Raw genomic sequence first — 5,727 nt, forward strand, 5'->3', positions numbered from 1 at the left:
CTGTCCTGCTCCTAAATGGTGGAAGGAGGTCTCTGAAGACATCAGGACCACAGAGAGCCTTCACATCTTCAGACTAAAGACACACCTCTTCAGACTCTACCTCCACTAACACACTAACTAACTGTAGCACTTACATTGGACTTATAATGGTTCTATCTACAGCAAGTTGTACACCGGCTTATTTGAGGAAATTGCACTTTCTTGTTCTCCTGAGTTTGTGTCCTTATGGTTGAATGTACTTATTGTAAGTCGCTTTGGATAAAAGCGTCAGCTAAATGACATGTGATGTAACAGTAACTCTAAAATAAACCCATCTCCATCACTATCAGACGCTCCGAGCAACGGACGTAGTTTAAAGTGAGAGAAAGTCTCCTTATGAATGAGGCCCTGTTGATCAGCTGTTCATGTTCACCCAACTTCCGTACTCAGCCAAGTACTTTACATTACTATCTATGTGGGTGCATAACAACAAGCAAAGAAGAAAGGATGGAGTGGTGGCACTGCATGAAAAGTGAGATTTTCGTCCCCGTAAACGCCCGGAAATCTCACTAATTTCCGACATTTTCCGACAATTTGCAACCCGCGCACGTCGCGTTTGTCTGTGCCACAAATTGTCGGAAACGAACCATGACGTAGGCGGAGACCTGGCGGAGGTGCGAATGGCCCGAATTAGCATATGAATGCAGCGAAGCCGCGGGTGGCCGAGCCGAGCGGGCTTGAATATCCTTACTCCTTATTGGATGAAACCACAACTTACTAACAAATAAAGTCACTCGTGATTGGCAGCAAAACCACACGTGGGCAGACCAGGCTTGAGTTTCCATGTTCATGATTGGATGAAACCACAACTTTCAATCACTCGTGATTGGTTGGCAGATCTGTCGCTATTGGTCACCCGCCTCGTTTTATTTATATATATTTATATATTCATATTATGCTGTATATTCATTTCATGGTTATCCTATGTAGGCTACTACACTATTATTAGGATACCAACCAGGACATCAATGAATTTATAGAGAAAATGAACATTTGCCACATGTTTATGCAAAGAAAGCACTTTATTAACAACACACAAACAACAACTACATACAAAGTGAGGATCTGCCCACACTTGGGTAACGGCGGTTTAAAAACTACAGCTCAGTAAACTATCCGTTTGCCTCCTCGGGGTCGTAGACCGTCACTGGCGCCGTGTTTTCCGAGGCAGGTCTGTTGTGCAGGCGGCTCGTGTGCGTGTGGCGACCGTACAATCCACCCCGAGACCCCGCCAACAACGCCGTCCCCTCCGTCCGACGTGAGCTCCACGGTGGCGGATTTCCAGAGTTCCACCTCGTCATCAGCCAGCGCACTTTGTCTCAATTCCAGCAGCTGTAAAAACAACAATGAATCAGTACTGTGCGATGCGTACGGACACAACACATCGATCAATGCACCTGAAACAAGTCAGCAAATAAACTCTGACCCTCTTTCTTCTCGCTCGACTCCGCGCTGAATCCTTCGCAGCTTCCGCTCGCAATGAGTGTTCCGGCTGAACCTGAAGCTCCTGCGTACCGTCTCACAATCCGTCTCACAGGCGGCTGGAAAACAATTAAATGAGTGTGGTATGAATACAAAAAGAAAATCAAACGCAAGTCACAGTAACATTTAACAAGGAAGGAGAAACAGTGTCACTTACACACAATGACGTCGTCTAAATCTGGACTTTTCCCGGAGCAAATACGAGGTCACCGCCTCATTATGAGGCGAGATTAGTCTGTGAAAACAAAATGTACAGTTATGATCGGTATCCATACGTATATATTCCCTTATAGCGCAGAATGAAAGCATATTCTGTAAATCTGACCCTTGCTCCGGTTCGTAGCGCCTGTAGTTCGTCTCGGAGTTGTGAAGACGACGCACCGCTTCCTGTAAACGACACGGCAAAGAAAATACACTTTAATAAAGCTGTTTCTGCTCACTTGTAAGGCTACTAGGCTACTCTTAGCTTTCGTTTTAGGCTATGCTACTCTTAGCTTAGCTTGCAGTCATCGAACGTATTCTTACCGCTATCGTGGGATTGTGCGCCCGTCTCCTCTTCTTTGAGTCGGTTCCTCTCCTCCATGGACAGAAACCCGCAGAGTCCCGAACGCTCCAGTGGAGCGAACCGCTCGTTGATATCGGCAGTTTGTTGTTGGAGTTGACGAGACGATCCACTGAGAGCGTTCAGCAGCTTCTTCTGTCTGTCTGCGGACTGGCCGAAAGTTGGTGACCGCGGAAAGGAGTTGGAGGCGAGTTGAACGCGAGACGTCGTCCCGCCATTATTCACCAAGCAGCAAAAACCAAACAAAGGAACTGGAGATACAGTTCTTCTGAATATAGTAACACACACACACACGTGTCTGTTTCTATGCTCGTCTTGCAAGTACTGCTGTATCAGTCATGCCTATGACCTCACACGTGATTGGACGAGGAGTCTAAGGGTCCTCCAATCACATACGAGGTTATTGTTATACGGAAGGACCAGTATTTTAGGAAGACAAATGGTTGGGACTTTGAAACAGCTGATATGCTTTATGTAAAGCAGTGAACGACTTTCCCTAGAAAACTGTACAGTGGTGCCTCTTTCTCCATTCCACCAGACAATCTGGAGTCTGACAGACATGCAATGTTGACAATGTATCATCAGATGTACCCTTGTGTCACTGAGGTTGAATGTTTTGCCATGACATGTAAACGGGTAACATATATGAATGTAACTTACTCAATCGATAGATGCAGAGCATAAAGGTCAGCATATGTTCATGCTAAGTGATGTGGAAACACTAACAGTTTTGAGGAACCCGTCCTTGACCCTCTAGCAGAACTACGACCAGCCATTATAAAGCAGTTTATAGTTGTTAATGTTGTGTCAAAGGGTACGGCATTTAAACATGTTCTTGCACAAGTTTCCTGGCTTCATCTCCACCCGGACAGACATTTTTATGGAAAGCCAATAGAAGTTTGGGGCTTGCAGGGAACAGACACGTCGTACCCAGCATCATTTCTGCCAGTTGAGCGCATTACTAGATGTGTGGTTAATACATCCTCTGTGCATTTAAGTAAGACCAAAGAAAAGGTCACTGTAGTCCTGCCACTATGCACTGTAGTTGAGCTCTAGGAGACTGATCTCTGCAGACCCCTCATGCTGATTCAAATGTTGTTTGCATGGAATGCTCATTTTACTTTGATTAAAACTCATCTTTTAAAGAAGTTATTTTGTGTATCTTTTTTACATAACATTTGCCATTGCTAATGGCGTACACAGTAATCTAGCATATTTGAATTAAATAAATCAATTCAAGCTTAAATGTAAGAGTCTATAATTAGGCTACTGAGCCTCATCTATTTGTATCAGAGATTTTCTTACCTTTTAAAAAAATGTCACCTGGGCAAAAACTCCCTCTGTGACCCTGATTTGCATTTGTATAGCTCACAGCATTTTCATTTACATGTCAAAGCCTCCCCTAGAATTAGGAGGAGGGGGGTCATGGGGGACAACTGCCAAGGGAGGCCCACGTCAATTTCTGACAATTTACGTCAGTTTTCGGCGTTGCCCGCAAATTGCCGTAAACCTGAAATTCCACGACAATTTACAGTGCCGCATACTGCAGAAAATCCCACTTTTCATGCAGTGTGGTGGATGGGACAAACAAAGGACCATCACCAGAAGACTGTTTGTGTCTCGCATAAAATGAAAGGTAATCTCTGACTTGACTCTTGTTAGGTAACATTGTTCAGTTGTTGCATGATATTGCGTGTGAAAGCCCTGACGGAAGTGACCTTGTTACCGTTATTATCACATCCATGGGTTCTTATAGAAAACCAAATGATATTTTAACCAGAAGTATCTGTTTTGTATTTTGCATAATTTGTAGTTATCCAACAAAATCATGTGTCATGTTATCCAAGAGTACATGAACGAGACAAGCTGCAAAAGCCCACACAGGCCATCCTGGAGTAGAGATGGGTGGGGACACCATCTGTTCAATCCCCATGCAAAACAATTCATTCATTGGTCACAAAACCTCCTTTCCGCCTTCCTTCCTTCATGTCCTTCATTTACTTCACTTTTTATGTCCAAATGATAATTCTATATCCCATCTTCACAGGAAGCAACGTAGTCAGTCAGGTAACCTAACTAAGGTGTTTTCTGTGAAATTTTAAAAAGACATGCATGTAAGAAATTTTCGAGTGAAATTGAATGATAAAATGGTGCATACCTATTTGTAAGATATTATACATATTGCACGAAGTGCTGATAAGTAACCTGTGTGTGTGTGTGTGTCTGTGTGTGAGACGTCGCACGTTGTGAGTGAGTGTCCACGGATCATATTACATTGTACTGCAGCAGTGACTCACGCCCCCTGACCTGGCCGTTAGGGGACGCTGGTGATGTCACTGCAGAGTGCATTCCCAACCCGCCATCTGCCCCTCTGCACCGGAGCGCAGTGGGGAGCAGGCTGTTCATTCATTCATTCATTCATTGTTTGGCTAACCACTAACCGCTCACGACACACTGATGCACGACGCCTCCATTTCGCTGCTGCCACACAGGCAGTTTAGTGAGGTTGTGCGGACGTAAAAAAAAACACAAAACACCTCTCGTCTGCGCTCGCATGGGGACCTTTCTGTAAATCTCACAATCATCCGGTCATCCGGGGGGCCCCCCAGCAGTGGGCCGGATTTGGCCCGGGGGCCGCGAGTTTGACACATAGCTGCATACATCAGGTTTCGTTTTTGACTTTGAATGAAATGTTCTACTCCGCCTTATGGCTCATTGGCGTCTAGAGGGGGGAGATCATCCAATTGTTGGTGGTCCATTCATCCAAGCAGACAATACAGCAGTTACACAGCAGTCTAGTGCATCTTCATTTTGCAGAATAACCCTTTAAACCACAAACAAACATTCCCAGTGTTCATTTTCACATCACGCAGCACATTAAACTAAACTAAACTAAACTTTCGACTTTTTGATGATGAGAAATCCTTGATGAGCATCCTTTGCAGGTGCGATCATGACCAAAGCGGTTCTGTTACCAGCATTAGTTGGAAAAGGAAAGTGTCTCTTTGGCAAATCAAAAACATTTATGGTATTTCAAATGAATATGAAATACTGTTTTCATACTGGAAAACTTATAGGTAGATTTGAGGTTTCTTTACCGAATATAATATGTCCCTCCGCCTGGAGGTACGGCCAACCCATTTAAAGCACATAATTGGATCAGCTCTCATCAGTGACTTTATGTAATGTGTGCCGGAGAATTAATGCAATGTTTTTTTTGCTGAGGCAAAATCTCGTCCAAGCCCTCGGTATCAAGCCCCAGGAGACCTCTGTGGCCTTCTTTCGCTTGAGGTCCCTTGTAATCCTTCGATTGGTGCCGTCTCACAGTATAGAAGCTTTCTCTGGGTGCAGCTCATTCTTCATTCAGTCTAGATGAGGAGATTAAACAGGAGAGGGGATTTCTAAGATCGCTCCTGTGAGTACAAAAGGATGTCAGTGGGAAGGAGGGATATTCCCTGTTTAACAGGGACCAGGGTGGCAGCATGGAGCTGGATCTTGAATGACCGCCATCATTAGCACCGTTTACAGACGGGCCACCGGGAAGGTCAGCGCGCCTCAACGCCTTATCTCCTCAACGGGTGAAGTCCTGCTTTCACCACAGCTCTGCATCCCTGTCCTCACATCATGTAGTGATTGCAGATGTA

General features: G+C 44.8%; 1 long non-coding RNA gene across 1 annotated transcript; it reads right to left on the bottom strand.

Moving 5' to 3' along the window:
- Window positions 1-1,042: 1,042 nt before the first annotated feature.
- On the bottom strand, window positions 1,043-2,400 carry LOC144407974 (uncharacterized). The gene is made up of 2 exons (XR_013467708.1): window positions 2,047-2,400; window positions 1,043-1,908 (listed from the first exon to the last, which is right to left on the bottom strand). It is a non-coding gene; the product is annotated as an uncharacterized LOC144407974 (long non-coding RNA).
- Between the last annotated feature and the right edge of the window lie 3,327 nt (window positions 2,401-5,727).

The sequence above is a fragment of the Gasterosteus aculeatus genome, chromosome 5, assembly GCF_964276395.1.
Source record: "Gasterosteus aculeatus chromosome 5, fGasAcu3.hap1.1, whole genome shotgun sequence".
In the NCBI taxonomy this organism is placed as follows: Eukaryota; Metazoa; Chordata; class Actinopteri; order Perciformes; family Gasterosteidae; genus Gasterosteus; species Gasterosteus aculeatus.